The sequence below is a fragment of the Panicum hallii genome, chromosome 4 (assembly GCF_002211085.1).
Source record: "Panicum hallii strain FIL2 chromosome 4, PHallii_v3.1, whole genome shotgun sequence".
In the NCBI taxonomy this organism is placed as follows: Eukaryota; Viridiplantae; Streptophyta; class Magnoliopsida; order Poales; family Poaceae; genus Panicum; species Panicum hallii.
In genome coordinates, this window is record NC_038045.1 from 22,114,715 (window position 1) to 22,133,770 (window position 19,056).

Below are 19,056 nucleotides of genomic sequence, written 5' to 3' on the forward strand. Positions count from 1 at the left end.
GCCCCACCAATGAAGGCAAGCCCCGGACATAAACCGCTGTCACACCCGATTTATAAGAACATAAATCGAGCAATCATATATGCGCCAGGATCAAGTCACGCATACATACAACAGATTACCAAGATATCACGACACATGTCACGAATAAAAAGCGTATAGATTATAAAATGAATATCTTTATTACAACTGAATCAAGAATGAGTTCAAGGAATGCGGAAGCGTAAACTAAATACATGAAGAGCAGGGCGCCACAGGGACGTCAACTGGGAGACAACGCCTAGAAATCGTCGAGTCCGCTAATGTAGTCCTCCACGTTGCCGGGCACTGAGCAGCGGTCGAAGGTATCCAAGAGAATAGAAAAGTGGAGAGGCAAGTGTGAGTACAAACTCGTACTCAACAAGTATAACACAAACTATGAGGTTCTAAAGTTAGCTGACTCAACTGCAGTAGCTTTTAGTCTTGGCAAAATTTTATTAAAGCTAATTACTACAAGTGGATGAATTACCATAAACCCACGTTTCATAATAAATTAATCAGTATTAATTAAGAACTACTGAAAAACCATCCAAACCAAAACCACCGAGAATAACCCAATTAATCAAAAGGAGGATCTAGAGCACAGCTGATATATCAGTTTTACACTCTCGAGAGGTTGCACAACTTTACCCACAAGTCGTGAGCTATGCTAGTGGTTCATCACACTTCCTTAGGTGAGATGGCTAGCAAGCACACTACAAGACCGTTGCACAGGATCACGTTGGTAAGGTGTAACCGCTAAGGATTCTGGATCAGCGACAATGGGGCCCACCTTCGGGGGTACAAGACACACAGCACAGACCAAGCCGGAGGAGCAGGGACCATTGAAGCTTACCACCCCTCAGGCCCACGCAGGTAAGTTACTCCCAAACCAAAATGACCTAATTAATAAGTCAAGACCATCCCATTCCAGTCTTGTGGTTGCGCGGTTGTCTCAGGTTGCCGCTCTAAGAACCGGTCCTTAGGGAGAGTGGCCAACCAAGCACTAAGCACCGTACTGGCCCCCTAAACCAAGCTTCTAACAAAAACATCTTTTAAGGAGACGTGAGCCACTCAAGCACACAGCACAGAGGGCCACTCTAAGAATTAAGTTGCATAAGACCATTAGCCAAATTAATTAAAAGGACAAACATGTGAGAGAGCGCAGCACCTAGAACAACTAACCAAATGCAACCCAAGGTATTTATATAAAGGATAAGGTGGCTAGGAAGTCCTTATAGGCATACAGAATTAAAATGTAGTATGAAATTGTATTAAAAAGTGATAGGAGGTTCATGTTATACTTGCCTTCCTCAAAGTTCTCCTGCTACTGCTCAAAAGCTTCAGAAGATGGTGGCTCCTGGTACTCGTCCAAAGGCTCAGCGTCTACTCTCGATCGCAACGCCAAAACATGGTCCGGCACATACACATATATGCAAACGAGGAAAAAATGTAAGAAACAGTAGAACATTACATAGAAACAGCACACCAAACTATGCTAGAACTATTCTACGTGTTACAACGATCGCGTGAGCGCAAGAATCACCTAAAACGGAGCTAAGACGTGGAATCTAGGGCTAAAGCAAGGTCCAGGGGCTTTTCTGTAAGAAAACAGGAAAACCAGGGGGTTTTGTGCAAAACTGAGGGCTAAAACCTAATTAAAGGTTAGACACAGGGGCTAGCCTGCAAAAGCTCCAAGACTAGGGCTGAGAAATAATTTCTAGAAAGCTTAGGGGGTCAAACAGGAAGAAAAGGACTTGTTTGCAATTATTTTTGAACTACGGGGTGGACTGTGGGTTGATACTTCAAAAGAACAGGGGCTCTTTAGCAAAACGGCGGGCTGAAGCGGTATGTTCTAATCAGGACGGTTGGATCTGGATCCTGTGGTTCTGATCTACTCTCAGCGCGATCTAATCTCGTCCACTCGTTACAGATTGAACGCTCCGGGTTTTTGGGCTGTAGGGGTGGGCGGTGCTACTATTCCGGCGATGAATTCCGCGGCGGTGCTTCGCCGGTGCTGGCCAAAACCGTCCATCGAGGGCCTATTCAAGCGGGGACCGAGCCTAAGAGGACCAGAGGGACACGGCGAGCACTCCTAGGGACTCAGCGCGGCTGGCCTGAGACCGTGCGTGACCTGTGCCGGCGAGGGGTGGCACTGGTCGCCGGTGAGCAGCGCGGTCGGGGTTCCGGCTCGGGTTTGAGCCAAGCCTGGCACAGCGCGGCACCAGCGCGACCCCAGGAATCTACTGAGGGTCTTAGCACGGGCGTAAGGCACAGGAGGGAGCGGTCGGCGGGAAGGGTCTTACCCGCGGCGGTGAGGGGAGGTCAGTGCTCGTGGAAGGAGGCCTTGGGGTGCGCTGCAGAGCTCCGGGTGCCTCGGTCGGCGGCGCACACGGGCGGTGAGGGTCATGCCGAGGTTAAAGGGCCCGAAGAGGTGACGGCAACGGCGAATTGCGGTGGCGGCGCAGGGGATGTGCGATGCCGGTGGCTGCTCCAATCCAAGCGGCGGTGAGGTGGTGCGGGAGCTCGGGGTGCATTGGAGGTTGCGGCGACTTAGGGTGGTCCCAATGGCAACCGCGGATAAGAAGAGGGGGAGGTGGCCGCCTCGGCGTGCGGATCAATCAAGCAACAGAACTCCGCCCCTCACGGAACCGTTGCGGCTCGTCCCGATCCGAGCGCGGCGCGCTTCTAGAAGAGCCCAGGCGTGGGGCCAGGCCAGCGTGCAGCTCGGCTCGGTGCTGCGTAGGAGGAGAGGGCCCAGGGTACGGTGGCGCGGGGCCACAGCCAGCGGCCGAGCGGCCGGACCAGCGGAGGGGGAAAACAGGGGAGGGCGCGAGGAAGGGGAGGAATCTGACCCGTGGGGCCGCTAGGTCAGAGAGAGGGAGAGAGGGAGGGGCGCACTCGGGCTGGCGCTGAAGAAGGAAGTGGGCCGGGCTAGCTGCGCGCGAGAGAGGGAAAAGGAAGAGAGAAAAGAGCTCGGGCTGGGAAGGAGCTGGGTCTCGGGCGTGGCCCACGCGGAGAGGAAAGAGGAAAGGGGAGGGGAGAGCTGGGGCTGGGCCGGGCCAAGGGGTTTGGGGGCTATTTTCTTTCCCTCTTCTTTTCCTTTTCTACCTTCAAACCATTCCAACAATTCTATTTGAATCCAAAAGAACTTGAATTCAAACCCTATACACTCAACACAAATAAAACAATGCTCCAGCATGCATGCACAAACAGGTTGATCTTCTGTTAAATTTTATTTTCTTGTGTTATAAAGTTGATTTAAATGCAAGATAAATCAAGAACGACCTTAGAAATTTTATTTAAGCCCAAATAAATTCATTAAATTTCGGGAAAATTACATTAGGATGTTACAACCGCTATTTTTATTACACTGCAATCTATATATTCATGTATATCTACTTGTGCATTTAAGTATCTAGGAATTGTGTTTGAAACCCTAGTTGCATATTCCTAGAAACCTATGTATTGAATACTAGAACTTGAGTCCGACTAGCTGCTTAGCTAATAGGATCGGTAGAAGTCGAGTGATTCCCTGTCACTCGCGAGCTTTATAGGAGTTGCAATGTTTATATTCCTGCAACCACTATAAGGATGACTGACGGGGTTGTAATTATGATTCATGACCTTGGTAAAAACCCCGTCTGTGTTGATAAAAGTTGCTAAGCTCGCAGTGTGTGGTAGCGGTGGTTAAGCGTTTGAAAGTACTAGCCATATGCCGTGAAATATGGTAAGCGGTAAGCCTAGTAACCGATCGGCCCGAGGAGTGGACATACCTCCCACCACTCATAATTTGGTTTTTAACACGCACCGATGTGCGGGAGTATGTTCCGCACAGCGGATAGGAGTACGATCATGTAGTCGCGCTACAGACGTATGTCCTGCACATTGGATGTGCGTATGGTCCTACAATCGCTTGTGGTGGCCCTGATCCACGAGTCGGAATGAAAGGCAAATGGTTGCTTTGGAACAATCATTGGATGTTCCAAGCGTGTGAGTTAGGTTTACCCTTGCAAGGTTGTAAAATTCGATTCAGAATCGGCCGTTTCTCGTGGAGATTGAGACTGCTTGATCCCTTTGCCGCATAGAGTAACAAGAGCAACCTTATGGTTATCAAAGATGATGTTTGTTTAAAAGATTCTAACATGCTTGAATAGTTATAGTTGCTTACCTAGAATGGATAATCAAGTAGAACCTGAAAGCTAAAAGTCTCAATTAAGGATCTACTTTTTGTTGCTTTTCAGCTGAAGATGAGCTCGTACATAAGATGAGCTTTCCTTGTTGGTGTACTGACTCGGATTTTCTCCTTTCTTATACCATGAAACGGGTAAGCCTTGCTGAGTATTAGTATACTCAGCCTTGTAATTTGACTGTTGTTCCAGGTAATTCCCCTGAGGACTCTACTTTGCCCGTGCGATGGCCCTATGCTCTTCATGATGGTTGGTCCGTGGAGTGGGATCCGTCCCCGGCCAACACAGGTCCCTCCGTGTGATGTTGAGCTTGGGCTTTGCTCAATATCCATTCCGCGATGTCTGGTAGAGTCGTGTTTTGTTCTTCCGCTGCAGATACTTTAACCGAACAGTTTTGTGTAAATTAATACTAGCTAGGTCCTGTTACTGTATAAGTTTGAATACTAATGTAATACTATACCTGTAATGTAAAAAATGGTTGGTGTTTGTATCTCTGGACTTGCCTTCATGCGAGGTACCTTGTTTGATCCTGAGTTAGGTGGTTTTATCGGGACTTTACCCGACAGACCACGGTGTTACACCGTTTGAAGTGCGGTTGAGTCCTTACTACCTTCCGAGAAAGGATCAGCGCACTTGAGCCGGTGTAATTTAGGTTGGTTCTACCACAGCCACCATTTCTGGTACGGGACCAACTAGGACCGGAGTTAGCAGAACCGCGGGGTCGTGGCTCCGGAAGCAGGTGAGGATGTACTCCGCCATCGCCCGGGCAACCGCTCGCCCTTCGGTCTCCAAGCATTCCAGGACGGTGGACTCCATGCATCGCAACCGCTCTGCAGCGGAGTCCAGCGCTGGAAGGACGGCGCCAAGTGAAGGAGGGGCCTCTGCAACCTGGATAGGACTTAGCCCGAGGGTATCTAGGGTGGGGTTCGCTTCACCGACCCACTTCACAATCCGGTCGATCCCGGTGCTCCGCTCCGCCAGGAGTTCCTCCATCTTGGCCTCCCTCTCCTGGAAGGCCATCTCCCTCTCCTGGAGGGCCACCTCCCAGTCCTTGAGGTCCTAGGCCCGGGTCACCAGGTCTACCAGGCGGGCAGCAAGGCTGGCTCTCTCCTTCACCACGGCCAGCTCCTGTTCCTGGAGTCCAGCTCGCTGCTCTTCAATCAACTTCGCCGTAGCCTTGGCGTGGTTGATCACGTCGCGAGCGGCCTTCGCCTTCTCCTCCACTTCCAGCTCCCTCTCAATCGCCACCTTCTCCCATCGAATGACCGCCTTCTCCTGCTGGGCAATCGCCGTATCTTGATCGAGGGTCCTGCGCACCTTCTCGTGCAAGACATCACGCTCCTGCTCGAGCTGGGCTCGCTCCTCGGCATTGCGGGAGGTAACCGCTTCGATGCGTTCACCCAGGCGGTGCTCCCAGTCGGCGAGTCGGTGGCGTTCTGCCTCCAACTCCTCCCACTCCTGCCGGAGGCCCGCCTCCATTTCTTCCATCACTCATTGGGCTTTAACCATGAGGCGGGGGAATGGAACCTTCACTAGCTTTGGGAGGAGGCGCCTCCCATGCACCACCTGCGGTTCATCCTCCTGTGCGGGCTGCGGGTCGGAGCCGGGGGCCTCTGCGATCTCCGCAGTGGCTGCCTCCACTGTTGCCGCAGCCTCCTCTGCAGCCGGCCCTATCGAGGGGGGCTCCGCCGTGGCACCAGGCGCGGCCATGGCAGCTAGCTCTCCGCCTACAGCGATGGAAGGGGCTACCTCACCCTGAGGTGCGTTCCCGGCGCCCTAGGATGCAGTCTTGACCTCCCGGGGTGTGGCTACGGGCTCCGAACCTCTGGGTCGGCCCCTACCGATGCAAGCGGGGATGGTGGTGCTACTGGTGTTGTCGCCGGACTTCTGGCGGAGGTAGATGGAGCTGGATGGGGGCCGGACCCCCCGGCCGGTGATTCACTAGTGGGCGCGGAGGATGTGGCAGGGCACGGAGTCCTGACACACACCAACGAGCTAAGAATCCAGGAATTAAATGGAACAAATTAAAACATGAAGTTTTAGCTGCTCACGTAAAGTCAGGCATAACCCATTCTCCCCGAGTGATCGGGGTATCCTTCCTTCCTGAGGAAGATGCCCCGGTCGTGTGGTGGGGCCTTCTCGTTTATGAGGAAGCTGAACCATCTGGCACGCAGAACATGGACGGAGGACGACCCCTCAGGGATCCAATAAGACTAGTATACGTCTGATCGAGTTGGTCAAGCCAAAACTGAACTGAAATGCGGGTCAATTCATCCGTAGAATGTACCCACCCTACAGTACAAAATGAAAAGAACTTGGGACTCTATTAAACTTCTCTCGATATAGTTGCTTTCGTCAGGGAATTTTGTGCGTGCACTAAATTGTAGTTTGAACAGGACAACGTTACCAGCTAAATTAACAAACTTCCATGACGAAAGCCGTCTGTGTCCTCTGGCACGTTCTCGCGTCATTCTCAGTGACCAGTTTCGACCGCCACAGTATCCGGAGTAGTGGCGTAGCAGCCCGGTACGGCAATGTATGGCTGCCGCCATACCTCTGATTTTGCGGGGAATATATGCTCAAACTTGGGCTGAATAATTTTAGGAAATATTTAAGACTTTTAACTTAGGCATTAGCATAAGTTCTATTTTTTAGATTAAGGATAAAATCTAGCCTTCCATATTGTGGATATATACAACCAACGGTTAAAAAAGCTCTTAGACTCTAATCCTCAACAATGAGGAGCTCAAAAATACCAGAAGAAAAACTATAAGACAAAGAAAAAAATTAGAAGACTAAGCTTCATTCTTCATCTTCATCCCTGCGTCAATCTTGCGTTGTCTTTATGCATTTTTAGCACAAGTGCTATCTTTTGCTTCATGACTCCAGCTGTGTCATACCTGAATTTTCATCCATCCTCTGCCATTGATCTAGAGAGAAATGAAAATTTTGAATGATACAACCCTACAATACAAGTTTCATTTCAGTTGTTTCATAGGCGGTCATAGTATTTTATGTCATTGCTGACATCAAAATTTTGTAAGTATAATTTTGCTAAGAGGAGTGACAGCTTGTGACAGTTCATGTATTTGCAATGCTAGGCAAATATTTTGTTAGTGTGAAATATGTGTTTGTTTGTATAAAGCTTATGTGTGTTTATGTGAAGCTTTTGAAAATTTAAAGTGTAAGTAAAAAGGGTATTTCTGTAATTACAGAAAAATTTAGGGTTGTTTTTTTGCAAAATGCATTTGGATAAAGGTGATTTCAAAATAAGTAAAAGATGGTTTTGTAAATATGCTTTTCTTATTTTATTCCCTGTAAAAAAATATATATATATATTTATCCGAAAGTTGCATTTGAAATGTGTGCGTTGAAGTGTGTAAAAATTTTGGGTAAAGTGGTAAAAACAAGGGTATTTATATAATTTTATAAAAGTATAAGTCCTTTTACGCAAATATTTGATTTACAAAAGTAATTTCCAAAGTTACTTAGGACTAAAGAGTAAAAAGTGCAAGTCATCATGACATGTCTATCTAACCATTATGACGAGTCTATCCCGTCATTATGACGTGTCATAAATGCTTGCATTTAAGTCCTGAATTTTATAAAATTACACTTTTAGAACAAAAGCAATTCAAATCCGACTTTTATTCAAAGATTCGCGTGTAAAAATATAAGTTTTGAGTTTTTGAACTTGAGCCCTAAAGCAATGTTGTAGAGTTTGAAAAACTCTCCAACTTTCATTTTGGACATTTCTTCATTTGGGTTTTAAATCAACGGGAAATTTTGTTTTACAGTTAGGCCCCTGCAGTTTTCTGTATTTGCATTTAGGTCCTTGGGAAAGTCCATCTGTTCTTCTCTTCTTCTCTTCCTTATCCTGACGCTTCCCTTCTGTTTGTTTATCCTCACCGGCAGCACATCTTCTCTTGGCTCCATTCTTATCCCCTCCTGTTTTTCTTCCCCTCTCCCTTCCCCATGGCGGCAGCAGCTCTGGACGAGGAGCCTAGGCCAGGCGCTAGGCAGCGCTGGTGGCCGCAGCAGGCAGGCGAGCGGCGCGAGCTGCGGCAAGCGCCAGCGGCTGGCGAGCAGCCTTGGCAGCGCGCGCGGCTCGGCCCGCGGCCGGGCAAGCCAGCGCAGGCGCGGAGCGCGCAAACGCCCGAGCGGCGCAGGCAGGTGGCCCAGCAGCGGCAGGCGTTGGGCGGGCCGCGGCAGGCGAGCGCAGGGAGCAGCGGGCCCAGGGCGGCGGCCGTTGGAGCCAGGCGCGCGCGGGCGGCTGCAGCAGGGCGACGGCGCGCGGACGCGGGGCCCAGGCGGGGAGGCGCTGCGCAGGAGCGGAGGCCGAGCTGGCAAGGCGTGCGGCTCGCGGCACCAGGCGGGTGCGGGCGTGTGTGGAGGCAGGTGGCGTGCAGGTGGGCGCCGGCGGCGCGCGGAGTGCAGAGCGCGCGGTTGGTGAGGCCGGCAGCACGCGGAGGCAGGCGCGGGCCGTGGTGCAAGGTGCAGACGGGCGGCCCAGGCGCGCGGGCAAGTGGAGACGTGGGCGCTGCGTGGCACAAGTTCACGGGAGCAGCGAACAGGAGCGGACGTGCACGGCAACGGGAGTGTGGTGGTGCACGGGGGCGAGCGAGTATGCGCGGGTGAGCCTGAGACGGTGCGCGTGAGAGCAAGCGCACAGGCGGACGGCTGCGGCGCAAGGAGGCGCCGGGCAAGCGGGCTAGCGGGCAAGAACGGAGTGCACACGGCGAGCGAAGACGCGCTAGTGGCGTGTAGCTGCGGATGCTAGCGCAGGGAAGCGGCTCGGTTCTGGCGCTCGGGATTGACAGGTGCAGGAGCATGGGCGTCGAGCGAGTACGGGAGCTGAAGCGGCATGGTTTCAGCGGTGCAGGAGCTCGCGTGCTGAAGAGCCGGTGCAGGAGTGAAGCGGTGGTGTGTACAGATGCGGTGCTGAGGGCGGGGCATACAGGCAGCATTGGAAAGGCGCGGGGTGGCCGGGCATGGTGAACCCGGAGGAGCAGCACGGCCGCGTCTAGGCGACTCTTGGGATCATTCGCGAGATGCGGGAACGCGGTGACCGTATCGAGGACGCAACCAAGGTGTTCGACGAAATGCTAGCCGCGAGAGAAGTGAAGCTGAGCCTGCAAAGTGGGAGCGGGTCAAGGATGCGCGCGGCTCGGACATGTGCACATGCGATGCGGCAAGGCCGAGGTGAGTGCGAGCTCGGCAACAGGAGGAGCTATGCAGAGCATTGACGAGCAGGGCAACGACATGCAGGGCGGCGGCGTGCAACGCATGGCAGTGTTCCCGCTGGGCGAGCTAGGCCGCGACCGAGTTGATGTGCAATGCATTGATCAAAGGCCGTCGAGGAAAGGGCAACGGAAGACACGGCCCTAATGCAAGTAGACCACGGTCTTCGCGAATGCGGAGGTGGAAGTGTAGCATGGCGAGTCGGAAGGAGAAGCGGCGAAACGGAGGCGGCGGTTATAGCGCGGCGGTTTCGAAAGAAGCAACTGTGCGGGTGTGCCGACCGTGTCTCAGCGGCACACGCGCATGGGCAGGGAAGGCTTAACCCGTGAGTAGGAGGATCTTGAGGTTCGCGGAGGATTTGGCACAGCGAACCCATTCGGCTCCATCATCTCGTCCCAGGAGTCCACGACGTCCAGCAGTCCCTGCCTTCGTTGGTCGCTCAACCGTTATCACCACGAATCGCCGCAAGAACTACTTCTTCGGCCATTCTCTAACCACTACAATTCCCGACGAACCTCTTCGTCAACCACGGAATCTCATCATCGTCGAGCTCATCTTATCGTCGCCAATCCTATTCACCCCGGGAATTCACTTCCATTTGTTCTTCTCCACAACCAAGGTTTGCCCTGATTCTTTGAATGTTTCTAATACCGGCGATTCCTTTGCCGGAATATCGTCGATATCTTCCTATTCTCTGTTTTCCCGGACCAGGGACTTGATTGCTACGTTTTATATAGTTCTAGGGTGTTTTCTGTAAAATTTCCAGAACTTTCTTTATTTCAAATCGATGAACTTCTACATTTCATAGATTTTCATAGGAAGTTCATAAAAATGTAAAATCAGTTTCGTTTGAAACCCTAAGTCAAAACCTATAAGTTTTATGTTGTGATCTTAAGTGAAAGTCTTTGATGTGTGGTCTAGATCAAATATTAGGGAATGAATGTTATATTGTGCTTTATATTGTATGCTTATGTTATAACTAAAGAGTAAGCTATAGAAGTTAGGTCTTAAGTAGAGATATGCGATATCTAGTTAATCCTTTCCTACGAAGTGCTCATATCCTTACCGTTAAGACGTTATCCTCGTCTTGTTTGTTGTTTCCTTAAGTTCCTTGTCATATATAGATCCTTATTAGTCCTTGTGCATCTTTTGCTTAGCTAATACGTTTCAACAGATATGCTTCAGTATCAAGTTATCAACCCAACCACTTAGCATCCGTTTTCCTTAAATCTAGAATGTTTCTATGTATCCGCTGTCAATCGATGCTTCTTGCCATCGGCTGACCCAAGCCGATTTTGGTTGCTTTTCCATGTCGGTCAAACACGGCCGATCAATCTTAGTTTTTCTATCTCCATTCCACACATCTCTATGAGCCGATTTATCGACTGAGAGATCGTCTATCCATATCTATCAGTCATGTATCCTCAATCACACTCCCATCGACTGTACGTCACTCAATAGTTGTGCTGACGTACTCGAGTCGATATAACCACACTTAGTTACCTAAAATAACACTTAAGCACATCTCAGTTAAGACACAACTGCTTTAGGAATCCTCCCTCTGCTGAGGTAATCGATGCCTTCATCGATCATCTAGGAACCCGATGCACTCATCAATCGGCTAAACCTCTGTTGTTTCCAATCGGCTCTGTGGTAATCTTCAACGAGTAGCTGATTCTAGTTAGTTGTTCCCCTAAAGCTCTGTCTAGGTTTAGTTCAGATCTTTTTGGTTGTTATGTGAATAGTGTGTTAGATAAGTGCTGGATTGTAACTTTGTTGTGAAATAAAATAGTTTTGTGTGCACGCTTGAATGTAATGTTGCATTACATGTAGATACGACTACTTCGGCAACGGTACCTACGAGATTTCCCCGGAGTCTACGAAGGATGTTCCTAAAGATCAAGTGAACGTCACCAAGGGATTAACTGAAGCCCCGAACCAAAGTTCGGAAGATGTTGACTTACTGACTTCAGACCCACCAGTAAAGGCAAGCCCCGGACATATCCCACTACTTTATTTACACTGCAATCTATGTCTATGTATATTATATCTTGCATTAAGTCTAGGAATTGAAGTGAAACCCTAGATGCATGAATCCTAGGAATCCAATGTAATGCTCCCGAGTCCTTATCGGATAGTTGCTCCGCTAATAGGACCGGTAGAAGTCGAGTGATTTCCTGTCACTCGCGCGATATAGGAGTTGCATGTTTACATTCCTGCAACCACTATAAGGATGACGGACAGGGTCATGTGTTGTCTCATGACCTGGAAATTTACCCTGTCTGTTTCGTTAAAAGTTGATAAGGCCGATCCATGTGGTAGTGGTGGCTAAGCGTTTGAAAGTACTAGCCACATGCCGCGAAATATGGTAAGCGGTAAGCCTAGTAGCCAATCGGCCCGGCAAGTGGACATACTGACCACCACTCATCTTGCTTCTTCTGGGTACTTATGTTCGATGTGTGGGAATACGTGTTGCAAGGGCAACCAGGAGTACGGGTTTTGTAGTCGCGCTACAGACGTACGTCCTGCACATATAGGGTGTGCGTATGGTCCTGCAGTCGCTTGTGGTGGCCCTATCCACAACCCGGAATGAAAGGCAAACGGTTGCTTCGGAACGCCCTGTTGGTATTCCAAGCGTGTGTGTTAGGTTTACCTTGCAAGGTTGAATCTCGATTCAGGAATCGTCCGCCTCTCACGATGTATGAGACTGCTTATCCCTTTTACCACATCGAGTAAAAAGTGTAATTGTTGAAGAAATAATCTTGATGGATGATAATATCTACATTGCTTGTTTAGTATAGGTGCTTACCTAGAATGGCTAATCGAACTAGAATCTGAAAGCTAAAACTTGAAAATAGGTTATATTCTTAGTTGCTTTTCAGCTGAAACTAAACCCAGAACTATTATAAGCCTTCATAAGTCTAGTTATGGGCTAAAGTATACCCAATCCCGGGTAAGCCTTGCTGAGTATTAGTATACTCAGCCTTGCTAGTTTTATGATTTTCAGGTAAAGCCTTTGAAGACCCCACTCTTTCCCTGTCATGGCCCTGTGCTCTTCCAGATGATTGGTCCGTGGAATGGGATCCGTCCCCAGCCAGCACTGGTGATATCGAGTGATGTCGTGCCCGGGCTTAGCATGACATCCGTCTTGTCAACGTGCTGTAGATCATCGCGTATGTTTTTCCGCTGCTAAAAATCATAGCTTAAACAGTTGTATTGTTTTCTCTAAGTTTGAAACTTTGTACTACTTTTATAAACTCTTGTAATGTAATTCTCTGTTATGTAAAATGTGATGGTGATTGTATCTCTGGACTCACCTTCGTGTGAGGTAACCTTATTTGATCCTGTGTATCGGTGGTTTATCGGGACGTTACCCGACAGGCCAAGGGATTATACCGTTTGAAGTACGTCGGAGCCCTCTGGAATGGACTCGCATACTTGAGCCGGTATAATTCAGGTTGGTTCTGCCACACAGCTGATGAAGGATTTTTGAAGGAAGGCTGACGCTCGTTCTGCTCTCTGGTACAGGGGATCTAGTCAAACCATCAGAAGCCGCGGTCAAAGGAGATGTGGCATTAATCAGAGGCAGAGTAGGGTTCCGCCAAGGAGGCCGACAAAGGGAAGTGAATCGGACTAGAAAATGACGTCAGCATAGGATTTTGCGGAAGTCCTGTTTCCTTTTATTTTATCTTGTAGATATAGTAGTTTTTATTTTTAAGTCAAGTTTGTAACCGATCATATCCGATCAGGATTCCTAGTGTTAGGCTATAAATAGCAGATCTTAGGGTTTTGTAAAAAAAAGATAATCATCAATTCAATATAACACTTTTCTCGTCATTTCACCATAACCCTAGGAGTAGGAGTAGAGTACTTTCTCGCCGAATTCTTTAGCAAGTAGGCCTACATCGGATCGATCTCCGGCTTGTTGGTAAGTTCATGTTTATCAGACTCTCTAGACTTTAGCTATCGGCGTATCGCTGTAGTTTCGTCTAGATTAATCTACCAAATTATGGATTTCTATCAAGTTCTTATAAGGCTGCATCGTTTGATCTCTTGCTAGTTCTTAATAAATTTTACAATTTATCCAGTGATAATCATTGAGTTATCGGCTTTAGCTAATCTCTTCTGCAGGATCCTTACAACCGATTTGTTCTTTGATTATTGCTATCACCTTTAAGTTTACTCCAATCTTGAACTACATTACGACGGTCAAATCGGCTGATTCCTTTGAACTATTATTGTTATGACAGACTATCTCGGTTGAATCCGATCTTTGAGTAATGATGATGGGTCAAGTCTTACCGGTTCGATGGGCCCATCGGTCAGTGATGGCATGACTGGGGTGGCTTAACGGTTTCCATCGGCCTCGTGACCGATTGTGGGCTTATCACTAAGAGTAAATTCCAACATAACTCCGTGTACTGGTTATTTATGCTCGATTCGTCGCCCAACTATTAGCGCTGTCTCAGTTAGGTCCGATCTAACTAATGGTGATGGTGGATTTAGCCTAATTAAATGTGTGCATTCAATTACAAGATCTTTATTTTTTTTAATCTATCTTCGTCATGGATTCGGCTTCACAGCCGATGAATGGATCTACGTATTGGATACCTTAGCCTATGCGCTTCTCGGAACTATTCAGAATTCTAGCCGATGCGTTCTCTGTTGGTTTACTGATTAAATTTCTTTTTCATTGTCAACTGTAGGTCAAATTGACTGGCACGCCTGTACCCGATTTGCAGAATCTGCACTGGAGATAAGTAGAGCTCTCAGACCTTAGCGTGTCATGCTCCGCAAGATTCACCGTCTGACCACTGTAGTGTCATGCATGATGTGGGAGCGTTAATTCAACACTGGATCGGATGAAATGGAACTATAACTCTCAGCGGATGTGAAAGAGTTTCACTGTTATACATCGTGTGAACTGAGTGTCATGTAGATGAAAATTTATTTCTTCTCTTTCTTCATAACTTCAATGCCATATCACCATATTTACCTACTCCCTCTGCTTCATTATAGGTGGTTTTAGCTTTTCTAAATACATAATATTTTCTATATATCTAGACGTATCGTATATCTAGTTTCATAGCAAATGCAATGTATCTAGAAAATCTAAAACGACATGTAATTTAGAACTAAGGGAGTACTAATAACACCTTATTTATGAAGAATAAAATTTCGATGGAGGATCATACGAGACGTACCATATCTAGTACATGTGCACAAGACGCCTAGAAAAACCAACTGATGCCCTACAACTCGTACCATATTGGGTACATGTGCCCAAGACGCCGAGAAAAACCAATCGATGCGCTACGACTCCTTCATTTTTTAGTGTACGAACGAAGCTGAATTACGTATTAATACCGGTGCTTATCTAAGGCTAGGAAACTTCTTCTCATTATTATTACTACAAGTAAATATGTCCATGGATTGCTACGAGCGGATACCATATGGACATATTATCACACTACAGTGGTAAAAGCAATTTCGTAAAAAGTGTGATCAGATATGTATCTTTTATGCTATTTTCTAGACAACTAAAAGAATAATAATAATGTATTCGAATTCCATGATAGAGATATTTTAAATGCAAATAGAAAAGATGACTAATAAATTAGAAGAGCATATAATTGAGCAATTTATCTACGGGAAGGAGCGTCTCGACAGTGGCATGTTGGAGACTACCCAAAAGTAGTCCGAACTCAACGTGAGAATATGACATGGTTTGTATGGACTCTTTATTAAACTTTTGTGACTGGGGGAACTAAATATAATTCAGTTGGTTAGCTTTTTTATGGAATATGCTTACTCGAATTTCCTTAACTCATGTTAGGTGTTCATATTTTTCTAGATTTAATTTATGAATTTACGATATTATTCTTTCACTGATACGTGTCAATATCAAGTTTGTCTGCCTAATCTTTTAGAAGTGCTCAATGCGGTAGAGATGCGTGAATCAAGCTCTGCTTGGGTTCATTCAGCAAGATCAGAGGCAAGGTATCCAGCTGCTGACTCCATCTATCATGATGACTCTGGCAGATCAGTCGGCTGGAACTTCTGGTGCACCAAGTTTTTAAGATACGATCAACACGGCCGTTCATCACGCGCTGATCAACCAATCCAGAGTGTTGGTCAACACGTTGGCGAACCTGATCCAGCAAGTGGCCGGTGGGCACCCAGAGCAACAAAAGGGGCCTGTGTACTTCCAAGTGCGCCCACCGGCTGCCGACAAGGGCAAGGACCCTATGGAAGGGACGATAATCCCCAAGATGCCACTACCGGCCCCCACGCCGCAGCAGCTGCCGAGTGGGCCACCATACACCGCTCCTCATCCGATGAGTGGCTACCCTCGTCAGCCTCCTCCACCACCACCGGAGAATCAGACGCCTCTCATGCATGGGGGCATCACTAGCAGATGCCCCCCATATGGACAAGGGTATCAGCAGCCACAAGCTTCAAGCAGCGAGCAGCCTAGGGACGAGCCGAAGGCTCACGCCAACATGCAGTTGTATGCTTAGGATGTTCCTGATTCGTACTTCCAACCTGTGTACTATCAGGCTGGTGGAGGGCCTCCCCCAGGGTACCACATGATGTCAGACCACAGAGAATATCAGGGTTAGCCATAGGGGACCACCCAGATGTCGATCCCGATCCCGATACTGGCATCTTCAACTCCTCAACCCATGACATGGAAGGAGGAGTGGACCAGCAGGATAGTCAACGTGATCCAGAACCACTTCAGCTTGAAGCACAAGGATCAGGCATACATGTACTGGCATCCATACCCCGAAGCATTCTACCGTGTACCATTGCCAGATCGGTATAGGATGCTGGACTTCTCCAAGTTTTCCATCCAAGAAAATGTATTGATCATTGAACATATTAGTCGATTCCTAGCATAGTGCGGGGAGGCTGCCGTTGAAGATGCCTTAAGGGCTCGGCTGTTCCAGCTTTCCTTGTCTAGATCAGCCTTTACTTGGTTCGCGTCTCTGCTTGCTAATTCTATCTGTAGTTGGCCGATCTGGAGAAACAATTCCACAAGTACTTCTTCACCAGCCTCCATGAGATGCATTTGGTCGATTTGATTGCTGTCAGACAGAGGAATGATGAGTCGGTTTCGGAGTATATTCAAAGATTCCGCGATGTAAGGAGCCGATGCTTCAGTCTGAACTTGACCGATGGGCAACTCGCACAGCTAGCTTTTCAGGGGTTGCTGCCGGCCATCAAGGACAAATATTCTGCGCTAGAATTTGAGAGCCTAGGTCACATCATTCAGAGGATATCGCTCACAAAGGCCATTATCAAGATCCCAGAGGGGGCCGGTACCAGAGGAAGGTGTCTCGTGTTAGCTCCGTAGGATCGGACTCAGAGGAGGAACAAGAAGCCAGTCTCGTGCCCGTGGGTCAAGACCGACATGGAGAAGTACAGCTTCGACATAAACAAAGCTGATCAAATATTCGATTTCCTGCTAAGGGAAAAGCAAATTCAGCTTTCCCCGAATCACAATATCCCATCGGATGATGAATTGAAGAATAAGAAGTACTGCAAGTTGCATAATTCCAACTCTCACAGTACTAATGAGTGCAAGGTGTTCCGCCAGCAGATCTAGTCGGCTATCGAGCAAGGAAGAATTCAGATAGAAGAAAACAAGAAGCCGATGAAGATCGACGAGGGAGGGAAGATCAAGGTGCTAACATTGCAGAGGGCAAGAGAGTCTGGGTCAGTCAATCATAAGGTCCAGACCCCAGCCGATGAGGTAAAAGATGGTGATCATCGTGCTCACTGAGTTGGCAGACATGGCGCACGCCGTCCAAGAGTGACATCACAGATGTTGCTGAGCAAATACAAATGTCAGCAAGAGAAGGATCGGAGATGTCAGGAAGCAGAGCGGTGCATTCAGGAATTGCACAGGTGCTGTTCGTTCTTCGTTTACTATTGGAACGAAGGGTTGAGATTGCCTTTGGTTTGGGATTGTCCAGAGTGTAGTGGACACTAAGAAGGTCACTACCACAACTACAAAAGGCAACGTAGCTCCTTCCATGATCGGATTGAGTACTGGTCTCGGGAATGAGGAAGGCTGATGCATGATAGGCGATCCGAAGAGTACGATCATCGTGATCAGCCACAAAAAAGAGTCTCAATACATGAGAGGTTGAGCTTCCCCCAAGAGCAATCGGCTAGGGCAGGCCGAGTTGAAGAATCGGATGAATCCTCGTACTGCCGGGAGTTTATTTCGGAATCAGAGTCACAAGGGTGTCCTGGAGGCTTAACCAGGTCTCAGAAGAGAAGTGCAGCGCCTAAGGCAAAGGGAGCAGCTTGAGATAGAAGTTGAGGCCTCCAGGGTTTGGTGCCCCAAGAAAAAGGCCGACGAGCTAGGAACATCGAAACTAAGGTCTTTTTCTTGCCCGCAAAATATCGGAACTAAGCAGAAGCTGAAGATGAAGAAGAAGTTGCTGCCTATTTGGTTCTACACCCACAACAGGCCTGATTTGGCAAGCCAGAAGGGGAGAAACATCGGCATCTTAAAGCATTATATTTAAAATGTTACGTCGATGGGAAGCTGATGACCAAGATGCTGGTCAACGGGGGTGCTGTGGTGAATTTGATGCCGTACACAACTTGCCGAAAACTCGCAAAGGACCAGAAGACTTGATCAAGACTGATATGACCCTCAAAGACTTTGCATGAAATGGCTCTCAGGCTAGAGGGGTATTGAGCGTGGAGTTGACCATCGGGAGCAAGATATTGCCAACCACTTTCTTCATCATCGATGGCAAAGGATCATACAGTTTGCTCTTGGGATGTGATTAGATCCACGCCAACTCTAGCTTCTCGTCTATAATGCACTAGTGCCTTATCCAGTGGCAAGGAGATGACGTCAAGATAGTATCGGCCGATACCACTGTCTGCGTAGCATCGGCCGATGCCCCATCATGGGAGTTTGAAGGCGTGGATTGTCTATCAGGAAAAGTGTGGGAAGGTGAATTCCTGTAAATGTCCGATCATGGATTAAAGCCAACCCAAGCAGTCAGCTCGGAGAGTTTGTTCTCAATGAATAAAGGCTCGAGCGACAAAGTCAAACTAGGACACAAGGAAAGATCGGCCGACAAGATTTGGAGGTTGTACATCGGCTTGAACATAACATTGCCTCTGGGGGCACCATCCAAATGTATAGGCTCGGATCGCTCATAGTGTATGACTAGCCTAGCAAGAGTTAGGCGGTCACAAGAGAAAGAGCCGGTGTAAAAGGAAGTACATCGCCTAAGAAATAGCTGATACTACAAGTATTGCCTTTAGCGCAAAAATATTTACATCAATTAGTTGTTCTTAGATACAAAGGGTTCAATAACCCAAACATTAAAGTCGCCACACAAGGCTCAAAAACATTAAGTGTTTAAAGTTGATGTATGGCTGAGTGTCTTACAACCACCCCAGAGCTTGCCAGATCGCTTCTACCACTTGTAGGCAGATGCCATCAACATCAGCTATGTGTTTTTGATCTTCTTCGTCTGACTTGGGTATCGACTTGGAAGCACCGTGATGCAGCTTGGCTTGGCGAGTGAAGGCAGCGTATTCATCCTTGGCTTGACTAACAAGAGTTTCTTTT